The sequence below is a fragment of the Maylandia zebra genome, linkage group LG1, assembly GCF_041146795.1.
Source record: "Maylandia zebra isolate NMK-2024a linkage group LG1, Mzebra_GT3a, whole genome shotgun sequence".
NCBI lineage: Eukaryota > Metazoa > Chordata > Actinopteri > Cichliformes > Cichlidae > Maylandia > Maylandia zebra.
Genome location: NC_135167.1, coordinates 45,302,616 through 45,316,734, shown reverse-complemented (window position 1 = coordinate 45,316,734; position 14,119 = coordinate 45,302,616). Strand labels below are relative to the sequence as shown.

The 14,119-nt window shown below is 38.5% G+C and overlaps 1 long non-coding RNA gene across 1 annotated transcript; it reads left to right on the top strand.

Annotated features, from left to right (window-relative positions):
- The first annotated feature begins 5,821 nt into the window (after positions 1-5,821).
- LOC143419803 (uncharacterized) lies at positions 5,822-8,076 on the top strand. Its single transcript, XR_013099813.1, has 3 exons — positions 5,822-6,348; positions 6,465-6,568; positions 6,671-8,076. It is a non-coding gene; the product is annotated as an uncharacterized LOC143419803 (long non-coding RNA).
- Positions 8,077-14,119: the final 6,043 nt, after the last annotated feature.

Genomic DNA, 14,119 nt, shown 5'->3' with positions numbered 1-14,119 from the left:
GAGGTACAGGAAACTGTTGAAACACTACCTCGATTGAGAATTAATTCTCAGGTCATGAGAGTAAAACTGAAGAGACGCTTGTCTTATAAAGGTCATCAGCTGTTTCAGACTGTAAGCTGGTCTAAACTTGTGCAAGCACTGCATAAACTCAAGCAGATTCATCCACAGTATAAGGATGTGAGCATCAGAGATGATGCTGAGCTGTGTGATCCAACTCTTCCTGATGAAGATGATGAGGATGATGATGATGAAAACATGAATGAGGACGATTATGATGAGGCTGATTTAATGGAAATTGACAGCTGTGAGAAAAATGCACTGAGTGAAGCACAAAATATAAATGAACAGGACATTGACATGTTACCCTGTGATGGTGAACAATCGCATGAACAGATGAGAGATGATTCAGAGCAAGCAGATGGACTGACTAATGGTGGTTTTGCACTCGAGTCCTGTTTGCAGCCCCCTGATGTGGCTGAGGAGATATGTTTCAGTGAAGGAATCTACTCTGTTGCTCCTGCAGAGAGAAACAATCCAATAAGTTTTTTCAAAACACCTAAACTGGAGGCCATGGCCTTCCCTGTGCAGTTTCCTACAGGCCAAAACACACTTGATGAAAGAAGGCTGATCAAAGTATCCCCCAGTGGGTATTTCAAATCAAGACTTTTCTGCATTGATGATCGTTTTGCCAAAGACACAAACTATTTATTCTTTGCACAGTTTGTGACTGAAATACACTTGGCTACATCCAGCATGACAGTACAGTTAAGGAAGGCAAAGCCTCTGACCAGAGATGGTAGAAAAATAACCTCAGGCATGTTACAAGATAAACATGAGGTGGAGAAACTGGTGCGAAATAAAGATGCAGTGAGATTCATGCAGCCTCTGAGAGGAACCCCAGCCTATTGGGAGAAAACAACAAGAGATCTTTTTGCCATGATCAGACAGTTGGGAACTCCCACGTTCTTTTGCACATTTTCAGCTGCTGAAATGCGCTGGCCTGAAGTGATTGAGGCAATAACAAGGCAGCAAGGTGAACAAGTGAATTTTGAAGGACTCGACTGGTCAGCAAAGTGTGACATCCTGAGAAGCAATCCTGTCACAACAATGCGCATGTTTGACAAGAGAGTTGAAGCATTATTCAGAGATTTACTCTTATCTCCCGCAGAGCCACTTGGCAAAGTCATTGACTACTTTTACAGAGTTGAGTTTCAGCACAGAGGAAGCCCACACATACACTGCCTCCTGTGGGTAGAAGGTGCTCCTGTGTTTGAGGAGGATGATGAGCAAACTGTTCTTGATTTTATAAACAAATACATCACAGCTCAGCTGCCTGATCCACATAAACAACCTGAACTGTACAAAAAAGTAACAGAAGTGCAAAAACACAGTAAGAACCACACAAAGACGTGCTTTAGGAGTTTAAGCTCCGGGTGCCGTTTTGGTTTTCCCAAACCACCCTGCAATGAGACAATGATCACAAGACCCAGTGAGGATGATGCACTGGAAGTAGAAACGGCAAAGAACAAGCTCAGACCACTGAACCAGCTGCTGAATGAACCTGAAACTGCTTCCATGAGTTTAGAGCAGCTCTTGGAAAGATGCAAGTTGATACATGCAGAATATCAGAGATACCTGAATAAAATGAACATGAGGAGTACGATCATACTAAAGCGTGATCCAAAAGACTCTTGGATAAACGGCTATAATCCACATCTGCTTGAAGCCTGGAACAGTAATATCGACATAAGCTTTGTTTTAGATGCTTTTGGTGCTGCAAATTATTTAATGAAATATATATCAAAAAAAGAGGGCGGGCTATCTGAGTACCTGAAAACTGTCATTGAGAACTCCCATAAGGACAGTGTAAATGAGTGCGATGAAATGAGAGTCGTCATGCAGGCATATTCAAAGAAGCGAGAGATCAGTGCACAGGAGTGTGTTGCTCGTGCATGTGGTCTTCACATGAAGCAATGTTCACGTGCTGTAATATTCATACCAACAGATGATAATCCTGTGAAAATGAGTCGTCCCCTGTCAGTTCTGGACAACACAACACCTGAGTCTTCCAATGTTTGGATGACATCTTTGAATGACAAATACAAAGCCAGACCTGAAACACCAGAGTATGAGGAGATGTGCATGGCAGACTTTGCTGCTACTTGCAGGATTGTCTATGGCCAACAGAAAAAAGGTAAAGATGTTTTGCCCCTTCTCAATGAGATGGGGTTTGTGCAAAGGCGCAAAAACAATAAGCCTGCTATCATCAGATTTCACCGCTGCTCACAAGAAAAACATCCAGAGCAATATTACGGAAGACTGCTTAAACTGTACCTTCCTCATCGTTCAGACCACGAACTGAAAACACCATCGTTGCCAACCTATCAGGCTTTCTATGGTGCTGGCTGTGTACAGCTGCCAGGTACTGACCGTCTTGAGTACGTGCAACACATTGTCAAAAGAAACAGAGAAAAATATGAGAAAAACAGTGAGGAGATCGAGAGCGCTGTTGAGGAATATGAGCAGAACAGAGGTGTGACTGACGAATGGTGTAATCTGGCACCTGAATCAGATCTCGTAAGGTTGCCACTTGTTGAACAAGAAAGAGAGCGAGACAATGAAAATGAACAGGAAGATGTGCCCGACTACAGCCGTCAGGCTGATGCTTCAACAGAAGTCAGAGCCATCAGGGAACCCCCTGCTATTGATCCCACATTGTTACGTCAGATGTTTCAGAATCTGAACAAGAAGCAAGCCTGCATATTTTATGCAGTTAGAGACTGGTGCATTAAAAGAGTCTGTGCTCTAAATCCAGAGCAGTTTTTCTTTTATATTAATGGTGGTGCTGGAACAGGAAAATCACATCTTATCAAATGCATCTACTCAGAAGCATCTAAGATACTGAGCAAAGTGCCCAGATATGCAGACGACGTTGACATATCAAAACCCACTGTCCTGTTAACTGCTTTCACTGGGACTGCAGCATTTAACATTTCTGGAACAACACTGCATTCTCTTCTCAAGCTGCCTAGAAGCTTAAAACCTCCCATTCAGGGACTTGGCAATCAGCTGGATGAAGTCAGATCAGAACTTTTGAATGCTGAAATAATCGTCATTGACGAAGTGTCTATGGTGTCAAGACATCTGTTTGCATATGTAGATGCAAGACTCAAACAGATCAAAGGGACTCGGAGACCCTTTGGAGGCATGTCAGTCATTGCTGTCGGAGACTTCTATCAGCTACCCCCAGTGCGACAGTCTAAACCTCTCTGTGTGCACGACCCGTCCGAGATCGACCTGTGGCGGGAGCATTTTCAGATGATCACTCTGACTGAGATTATGCGTCAGAAAGATGATGTTGTCTTTGCAGAGATGCTGAACAGAATTCGTGTGAAAGGAAAGTTGGATGAGCTTTGCGAAGCAGATAGAAATTTGTTGTCACAGGCCATAACTGAACCAGCCCTTTGTCCAACTGATGCGTTGCACATTTTTGCAACTAATAAAGAAGTGGATGCACACAACTCTGCAACACTGGCTCTGCTCCACACTCATATCATTGACATCCATGCAGATGATTATAGAAAAGATCCTAGAACTGGCAGAATGGCACTTCAAGACAGACCATTGAAAGGAGGTAAAAACGAGTTACCAGACACACTGAAAGTTGCAGAAGGAGCTCGTGTCATGCTCACCAGAAACATTGACATACAAAATGGTTTGGTTAATGGAGCTTTTGGAATACTACTTAGAGTAGTTCACTCTGAAAACGACCAACACATCATCAAGCTTGGACTTAAAATGGATAATGAGACATCTGGAAAGAATAACCGCACACCAGCAGACGACATGGTGTACATTGAGAGAGCAGAGGAGAATCTGAAGCAGAAAGGAGTGGTACGAAGACAGTTCCCAGTGAAGCTGGCCTTTGCATGTACAATACATAAGGTACAGGGTATGACAACTACATCAGCTGTTGTCTCTCTTAAGAGCATTTTTGAGCCCGGCATGGCCTACGTAGCTGTCAGTAGAGTGACGTCTCTCAGTGGACTGTATCTTCTTGATATGGAAGAGAAAAAAATATTCACCAACCCAGAAATCACTGCAGCGCTTGAGAACATGAGACAAGCCAACCTTGATGACATGATGCCTCTTCTACACGTGAGGCAAACACTGAGCAGGTCAGAGGTTTTCACCATTGTTCATCATAATACAGAGGGACTGCCAGCTCACATTAATGACATCAAAAGTCACCATGAATTGTGTCTAGCAGATGTTTTGTGCCTAACAGAAACACACCTGCGGGGCTCTTTTGTCGCAGAGAGTCTCCACTTGGAAAATTACAATTTGTTCAAACGCAACAGACACCTGTCCTACACAAACTTTCCCCAGATGGCTAACAGAAGTGGTGGTGGAGTTGCTGTTTATGTGAAAAGTGACATTCAAGTGCATGAAAAACAGTACATCCATAATGTAACTGACCTTGAATTTCTGGCTTTAAAGGTTGAAGCACCAGTCAGTGCTCTGATTGCAGTTGTATACAGACCTCCAGACTACACTCTGAGGCCATTCCTGAAAAACCTGGTAAGCCTATTAGACTCATTGGAGATCATGGACTGTCATCCCATCATAGTTTGTGGTGATTTTAATGAGAATGTTTTATCCAGTGCAAACAAACCAATCCTGGAGCTGTTTGAGTCTAGGGGATACGCACAGGTCATCACTGCCCCTACCACAGAGAAGAACACACTGCTTGACCTAATTTTCATTTCTCAGTCAGATCGATGTCTCCATTCTGGAGTCATGAAGACATACCATAGTTACCATGACCCAGTATACTGTGTATTGTCCTGTGATGATTCATGATCTAGATCTTTGAATACAGTAAGTAATATCTATATTTTTGAATGACTTAAGAAAGTAGAGCGATGCTTGAACTCCAGAAAGAAGTCCAGACGCTTTTCTTTGCAAGCTCCTTTGACTACGATGACCTGGATGACTGAGAACCTTCACAGACATAAAGTAGAGCGATATTTAAAAGTTGACGCCCTGCATTGCAGTATAATGTTTGAATTGTTTACATAAAATACAATTACATGAATTAAGTAATGATATCAGTAAAAGATGACAATTTTATTTATTACAGAAAATCTAAAATTCACTAACAGTAACCTATAAATGTCAGAAAAATCAAATATAGCAGTTTAAAATGAATAGTGTAGGCATATCCTCTCTGCAGCCAGGCTTCAACATCCTGCCAGGCTGCCCCAGTCTCACTGTGGCTGGGAGGGAGGGAGGGTGGACCAGAGGATTGCCTACACAACACATAAATGTTCAACAGCTTCTTCATTGTTTCTGAGAGAACAATAATGACTAAAGGTTGCTTTTTAAAAAAACAAACAAACAAACAAACCTAATTACAGCAATAATGACAGTTAAGCCACTTTATGTGTGCCTCTATTTTGAAATACTATTTACAAAAATGTTATTATTTTGGTTTGTTATAAACTTTAAACTTTTTCAAAAGTATACGATTATATTTTTGGACCAATTTTACTATGAAACATAAATTTTTATGAGCTTTTATCATGTTTCTGGCCAGTGCAATCATCAGGGTGGGTCTGGGTTGATAACTGCACATTTCTGGCCAGAAATGTTTCAGCAGTGTTACATATGTAGTGCATATGTTACACTTGCTTTCTGTTACCAGCTGATACCCTACATTTGTATAGACATTGGATGGTGTGAGGTTGGGGAGTTGAGTGGGAGGGGGGGGGGGAGGGTACGGTGGGAGTTGAGGGGGGGGGTTTCCTTTCCTGTTAGGTTTCCTTTTTTTTTCTTTTTTTTTTTTTAAGCAAGACACAGTCCTCCTGTGTCTTCTCCAAGCTTCACATGTAAAATCCAACAATGTGAAGCACATAGCAGCCAGAAACTGTAATGCCACAGATCAGAGAAACTTCATCATCACCATCTTCATCGCCATACGATCAGAGCGTGAGACTTCACATCTGGAGCACAGGAGAGATTCTGTGATAAGTCCTCCTTCTAGCTTGTCCCACAAGCAGCCGGTGAGATTTACTCACAACAAAAAGGGTTAATGACATAATTTCCATGAAAACATGTATTCATTCTTTGTAAAGTGTTTAAATTGTGTTTTCACTTGACCTTAGGAGTGTTAGAGTGTATTGTAATGTCTGTACTCAGGTGTTTCCCTCTGTGATCCATCCCCTTCAGAGCTGAGACACTCAGGACTGAACAGACGGCACAGTTTCTGTGACTGAGCCTCCAAAACACCTTCTTTGAAACCACTCATGATAGAAGGGCTTCATATTTGCAGCAGCACTACTACAGGTATTCAGTTTATTACAGGATGTGTTTGTTTCTTAGGACCAGCTCTGAGTGCACACTACCTAACATATACACCTTTCTGTTCATTACAAACCCACTACTCTGGATCATATGGCCAGTTGGCAGGAATGTTGCTGCAGGAAAACATCCCTGGAGATCACCATCATTGTCAGACTGACTGTGCCTCCTCTGTGCAGTGTCAAGATCCTCCCTAAATGAGTGTGTAAGTTAACATTTTCATTATTTTATTCCCTTTGACAAGACAAGTATCACTGATATTTACATTTACAACTACATATTCCTGTTTTCTGCTCTTCTTTTAAAGTCCTCAGCTATCCTGCTTCTGTGCTGCTTGCCACACATCAAACTGTGGCCGGATGACAGGGAGGATCCACTCTGAAGTCACTGGACATGATGAGGATCATATGGGACTTTATAGTTTCACAGAAACGATGTGCTCTGTGATTACAGGTTTTAAATGGACATAATGACTGCCTCTCTCTGATCAACAGGCTAAAGGATTGTTGTCATTGTTAGTGCTCTGTACAATGTATGCTTATTTAGTATTTCATCACAGAGCAAACCTTTTTTTCTTTAACATATTTTTATTTTTTTATTTGTGGGGATAGGTTAATTGATTAATCCAAATTGTCACTAGGTGTGAATGTGCGAGTGAATGCGAGTGTGAATGGTTGTCTGTCCCTGTGTGTTGGCCCTGTGACAGACTGGCGACCTGTCCAGGGTGTACCCCGCCTTTCGCCCTATGACAGCTGGGATAGGCTCCAGCGCCCCCCGCGACCCTGGAAAGGATAAGCGGAAGCGAATGGATGGATGGATGGATATTTTTATTTTGTTTTAATGTTGAATTAACTGTGGGGATTTTTTTTAAGTGGGCACTCGGGATGTCATATGACCAGAAATGTGGTAACTGGAATTCAACAGTATGGAAGAAAAAATCTGCTAAGAACAAAACACACACAAAACCCCCCAAGAAAATTCAAATTCATTCCATGTAATCCAATCTAAAACATTTTAAACTGCTGAACAGCAACACAAACAGCGTTAAAAAACAGTGTTAACAGAATGATTATGATGATTTTGTACCAAAGTTTCAGGTCACATGGCACACCTAGTGTGTAGTGTGGGGTATCAGCTGGTAAGTATAGGTTTTTTTTTTCATATTTGTGTCCTTAGAGTTCAGATAGATAAAGCCTTGTGTATAATAATTAGTCATAACCACAACTCAAAGTCAGGGACTAACTAATTTTGGGACTTTGTGTCTGAGCCCAGGTTAAAACAATGTGTAAAAAAGCATTTAGTGGCATGGCTGAACAATGCTGTATTGATACTTATTTATCCATGTTCACAAAAAGGACTAATGTGTTTATTTGATTATTTGCATGTGTTAAACTGTGTCACCACCTTACGCTTTCATTTGACTTTACTCAAAAATCTCTATACAGTTCTCTTTTACCACTGTGTGGACTCTGTTTACATTAAAACATAAAGAAGAATGAGTAATAAAAAGATGTGTAGACAGATTAAGTAGACCGATAGAAACAGCTGTTCAGCCATGTTCTAAGAAACCAACACAATTTAAAGGTTCAGGATTGTGGTTTTAAAAGTTGAATTTTCATGTATTTCATATCTTGCTTATTATTTTTTATTTAGTTATTTAATTTAGTTATTTTTATTTATTCTACTAGTCCTTTTCAGAAAGAAGCTGTAAAATATGACTTAATATTTTTATGTTATTTTCTATGACATACAAAACAAATTGATGTATGTAATACTATTAAACATGATATACACATGTGTATATGTCTGAAAAACATTATGCTGTATATTAAAGTTTGTATTTTCTCCAGAATTTTTGTTCATCTTTTAAGTTCATTTCAATTAGAAGAATTTGAACTTTTAATATTCATTCAGAGGTTTTCTGACTCTAAATTTTCTTTTGTCATTACTCATCTTTTTATTATTTACATTTTAAACATGTTTAGCTTTTTTCCAACTTCTTCTGTGTGAACATCAGCTTTCAAAAGTTCTGCACTTTTGTTTTCAGGTGAAAATTTCTGTATTTTCCAGCTCATTCGGAATTTTTAACTTAACATTCAGCAATTAATTCATTTCAGTGCATACATTCAGATTCAAGCATTCACACTGCAGTTTCTTCAGAAAATGCACTTTCTAGTTATTAGTGTGAATGCTTGAAAAGCATTCACAGTATTGTTCTTCTAATTAGTGTGAATGCTTGAAAAGCATTCACAGTATTGTTCTTCTAATCTTTATTATTAGTGTGAATGCTTGAAAAGCATTCACAGTATTGTTCTTCTAATCTTTATTCTATTTTATTCTGTATTCCGTACGTTTTTTGTACTCCTACTCCTTCAAAACCGTTCAACTTAGAAAAACCATTCAAACACCATTAGATTCCTCTTCTTTTGGACATGACTGCTTCTATTTTTCTCATTTTTAACATTTATATTTTTAATTTTATTCAACTTTATTCAACAAAAATTTCCCAAAATTTCCCATGTATTTCAATGGGGAGACCCTTCAAATCCTCATTCAACTTACTCATTTTTAAACTCTTACTACTTCCACATACATTGACATAGAGCCACCATTCAAACTTTAAAACGAAGACAAGACATTCAACTATTCAACTTGTATTTATCTTTTCAATATCTATTATACTTTTTCTTCAGTTCCAGTTTAAGTTTCATGATGTTTTTTCACCCGTTTCAGAGTTTATAATGGGTGTGTATGGGACGGAATGTTGGGGCTAGAGTGAGGCAGCTCAACTGCTAGAGTGAGAGGAGCAAAAAAATTAATCTTAAAATCTTTTTTAAAACTGCTGCTGTGTCCGCAGCGTTTGCTCTACAGGTATGATTTTACCCTCAAAACGTAGCCATCGCTGTCCTCTTTCATCCAATGTGTTTACTATTGTACTAGGTGTTATGGTTCTTTCATAAATGTCACCAATGCACAGCCTCCTCCCTCCAACTCTTCCATAGACTCTAATGTTAAAACGGCTCAGAAGGTTGGTTTGAAAATCAGAAGAGCATGGTGTTTTTACACTGTCACCACGTCCATATAATAAACTCCACAGGCATGAAAACTGAGAATTAGGTAGACTAGACATTGCTGCCGCTCACGGTGAAAGAATTTCGTCAATACGACCTATACTTTTCATTTGGGAGCGATTTGTTTCGGCCTGACTTTTCTGTTCATTTTAAGCAGCAAAAGTGAGGCGCATGTCTGTGTACGTGTGTATGGAGCCATTGGGTGCAGTCACTATAGCAACCAGGCTCACACCTGCCTGCTTAACGAGCTCTGCCTGCCACTGTACCAAGATTCATCTTTAGCACTTCTCTTTCAACTGCTGCTGTGTCCACAGTGTTACAGCCATCATTTTACCCTCAAATTGTCGCCATCGTTGTTCTCTTTCCAACACTGTGTCTTTCAAAGCTCAGGCATTTAAACTTTTTAAACTGTGTGGATCAAAGTGGAGGGATCACATTTGAGTCATTCAGTGATTCAAAGAATATGACCTTTTAATATTCATTCAGATGTTTTCTGACACGAAATGTTCTTTTCTCATTTCTTAGGTTTTTCTAATTTACAATTAAAACATTTTCAGCTTTTTTCCAACTTCTTCTTCTGTGTAACCTTCAGCTTTTAGCAGTTCAGCACTTTTGTTTTCAGGTTAAATTCGGGTTTTTTTTTTTATCTCATTCAATATTTTTAACTCAAAATTCAGTAATTAATTCATTTCAGTGCATACATTCAGATTCAAGCATTCACACTGCAGTTTCTTCAGAAAATGCACTTTCTAGTTATTATTATTATATTTTATTCTGTATTCCGTACGTTTTTTGTAATCCTATAACTTCAAAACCGTTCAACTTAGAAAAACCATTCAAACATCGTTAGATTCCTATTATTTTGGACATGATTGCTTCTATTTTTCTCATTTTTAACATTTATATTTTTAATTTTATTCAACTTTATTCAACAAAAATTTCCCATGTATTTCAATGGGGAGACCCTTCAAATTCTCATTCAACTTACTCATTTTTAAACTCTTACTACTTCCACATACATTGACATAGAGCCACCATTCAAACTTTAAAACGAAGACAAGACATTCAACTATTCAACTTGTATTTATCTTTTCAATATCTATTATACTTTTTCTTCAGTTCCAGTTTAAGTTTCATGATGTTTTTTCACCTGTTTCAAAATTTATAATGGGTGTGTATGGGACGGAATGTTGGGGCTAGAGTGAGACAGCTCAACTGCTAGAGTGAGAGGAGCAAAAAAATTAATCTTAAAATCTTTTTTAAAACTGCTGCTGTGTCCGCAGCGTTTGCTCTACAGGTATGATTTTACCCTCAAAACGTAGCCATGGCTGTCCTCTTTCATCCAATGTGTTTACTATTGTACTAGGTGTTACGGTTCTTTCATAAATGTCACCAATGCACAGCCTCCTCCCTCCAACTCTTCCATAGACTCTAATGTTAAAATGGCTCAGAAGGTTCGTTTGAAAATCAGAAGAGCATGGTGTCTTTACACTGTCACCACGTCCATATAATAAACTCCACAGGCATGAAAACTGAGAATTTGGTAGACTAGACATGGCTGTCGCTCACGGTGAAAGAATTTTGTCAGTACGACTTTTACTTTTCATTTGGGAACGATTTGTTTCGGCCTGACTTTTCTGTTCATTTTAAGCAGCAAAAGTGAGGCGCATGTCTGTGTACGTGTGTATGGAGCCATTGGGTGCGGTCACTATAGCAACCAGGCTCACACCTGCCTGCTTAACGAGCTCTGCCTGCCACTCTGCCAAGATTAATCTTAAACACTTCTCTTTCAACTGCTGCTGTGTCCACAGTGTTACAGCCATCATTTTACCCTCAAATTGTCGCCATTATTGTTCTCTTTCCAACACCGTGTCTTTCAAAGCTCAGACATTTAAACTTTTTAAACTGTGTGGATCCAAGTGGAGGGATCACATTTGAGTCATTCAGTGATTCAAAGAATATGACCTTTTAATATTCATTCAGATGTTTTCTGACTCTAAATGTTCTTTTCTCATTTCTTAGGGTTTTCTAATTTACATTTAAAACATTTTCAGTTTTTTTCCAACTCCTTCTTCTGTGTAACCTTCAGCTTTTAGCAGTTCAGCACCTTTGTTTTCAGGTTAAATTCGGGTTTTTTTTTGTTTTGTTTTTTAATCTCATTCAATATTTTTAACTCAAAATTCAGCAATTAATTCATTTCAGTGCATACATTCAGATTCAAGCATTCACACTGCAGTTTCTTCAGAAAATGCACTTTCTAGTTATTATTATATTTTATCTATTCCGTACGTTTTTTGTAATCCTACTCCTTCAAAACCGTTCAACTTAGAAAAACCATTCAAACACCGTTAGATTCCTATTCTTTTGGACAACACTGCTTCTATTTTTCATATTTTTAACATTTATATTTTTAATTTTATTCAACTTTATTCAACAAAAATTTATAATGTATTTCAATGGGGAGACCCTTCAAATCCTCATTCAACTTACTCATTTTTAAACTCTTACTACTTCCACATACATTGACATAGAGCCACCATTCAAACTTTAAAACGAAGACAAGACATTCAACTATTCAACTTGTATTTATCTTTTCAATATCTATTATACTTTTTCTTCAGTTCCAGTTTAAGTTTCATGATGTTTTTTCACCCGTTTCAGAGTTTATAATGGGTGTGTGTGGGACGGAATGTTGGGGCTAGAGTGAGAGAGCTCAACTGCTAGAGTGAGAGGAGCAAAAAAATTAATCTTAAAATCTTTTTTAAAACTGCTGCTGTGTCCGCAGGGTTTGCTCTACAGCCACCATTTTACCCTCAAAACGTAGCCATCGCTGTCCTCTTTCATCCAATGTGTTTACTATTGTCCTAGGTGTTATGGTTCTTTCATAAATGTCACCAATGCACAGCCTCCTCCCTCCAACTCTTCCATAGACTCTAATGTTAAAATGGCTCAGAAGGTTCTTTTGAAAATCAGAAGAGCATGGTGTCTTTCCACTGTCACCACGTCCATATAATAAACTCCACAGGCATGAAAACTGAGAATTCAGTAGACTAGACATTGCTGTCGCTCACGGTGAAAGAATTTCGTCAATACGACTTGTACTTTTCATATGGGAACGATTTGTTTCGGCCTGACTTTTCTGTTCATTTTAAGCAGCAAAAGTGAGGTGCATGTCTGTGTCGTGTGTATGGAGCCATTGGGTGCAGTCACTATAGCAACCAGGCTCACACCTGCCTGCTTAACGAGCTCTCTCTCTCACTCTGCCAAGATTCATCTTAAACACTTCTCTTTCAACTGCTGCTGTGTCCACAGTGTTACAGCCATCATTTTACCCTCAAAACGTCGCCATCGTTGTTCTCTTTCTAACACTGTGTCTTTAAAATCTCAGACATTTAAAATTTTTAAACTGTGTGGATCAAAGTGGAGGGATCACATTTTAGTCATTCAGTGATTCAAAGAATATGATCTTTTAATATTCATTCAGATGTTTTCTGACTCTAAATTTTCTTTTCTCATTACTCATCTTTTTCTAATTTACATTTTAAACATTTTCAGCTTTTTTCCAAATTCTTCTCTGTGTGATTGTCAGCTTTTAGCAGTTCAGCTTTTTTGTTTTCATGTGCAAATTTCTGTATTTTTCATCTCGTTCAACATTTTTAACTTAAAATTCAGCAATTAATTCATTTCAGTGCATACATTCAGATTCAAGCATTCACACTGCAGTTTCTTCAGAAAATGCACTTTCTAGTCTTTATTATTATATCATCTTCCGTACGTTTTTTGGCATCTAACTCCTTCAAAACCGTTCAACTTAGAAAAACCATTCAAACACCGTTAGATTCCTATTATTTTGGACATGACTGCTTCTATTTTTCTCATTTCTAACATTTATATTTTTAATTTTATTCAACTTTATTCAACAAAAATTTCCCATGTATTTCAATGGGGAGACCCTTCAAATTCTCATTCAACTTACTCATTTTTAAACTCTTACTACTTCCACATACATTGACATAGAGCCACCATTCAAACTTTAAAACGAAGACAAGACATTCAACTATTCAACTTGTATTTATCTTTTCAATATCTATTATACTTTTTCTTCAGTTCCAGTTTAAGTTTCATGATGTTTTTTCACCCGTTTCAGAGTTTATAATGGGTGTGTATGGGACGGAATGTTGGGGCTAGAGTGAGACAGCTCAACTGCTAGAGTGAGAGGAGCAAAAAAATTAATCTTAAAATCTTTTTTAAAACTGCTGCTGTGTCCACAGCGTTTGCTCTACAGGTATGATTTTACCCTCAAAACGTAGCCATCGCTGTCCTCTTTCATCCAATGTGTTTACTATTGTACTAGGTGTTATGGTTCTTTCATAAATGTCACCAATGCACAGCCTCCTCCCTCCAACTCTTCCATAGACTCTAATGTTAAAATGGCTCAGAAGGTTCGTTTGAAAATCAGAAGAGCATGGTGTCTTTCCACTGTCACCACGTCCATATAATAAACTCCACAGACATGAAAACTGAGAATTTGGTAGACTAGACATTGCTGCCGCTCACAGTGAAAGAATTTTGTCAATACGACTTTTACTTTTCATTTGGGAATGATTTGTTTCGGCCTGACTTTTCTGTTCATTTTAAGCAGCAAAAATGAGGTGCATGTCTGTGTACGTGTGTATGGAGCCATT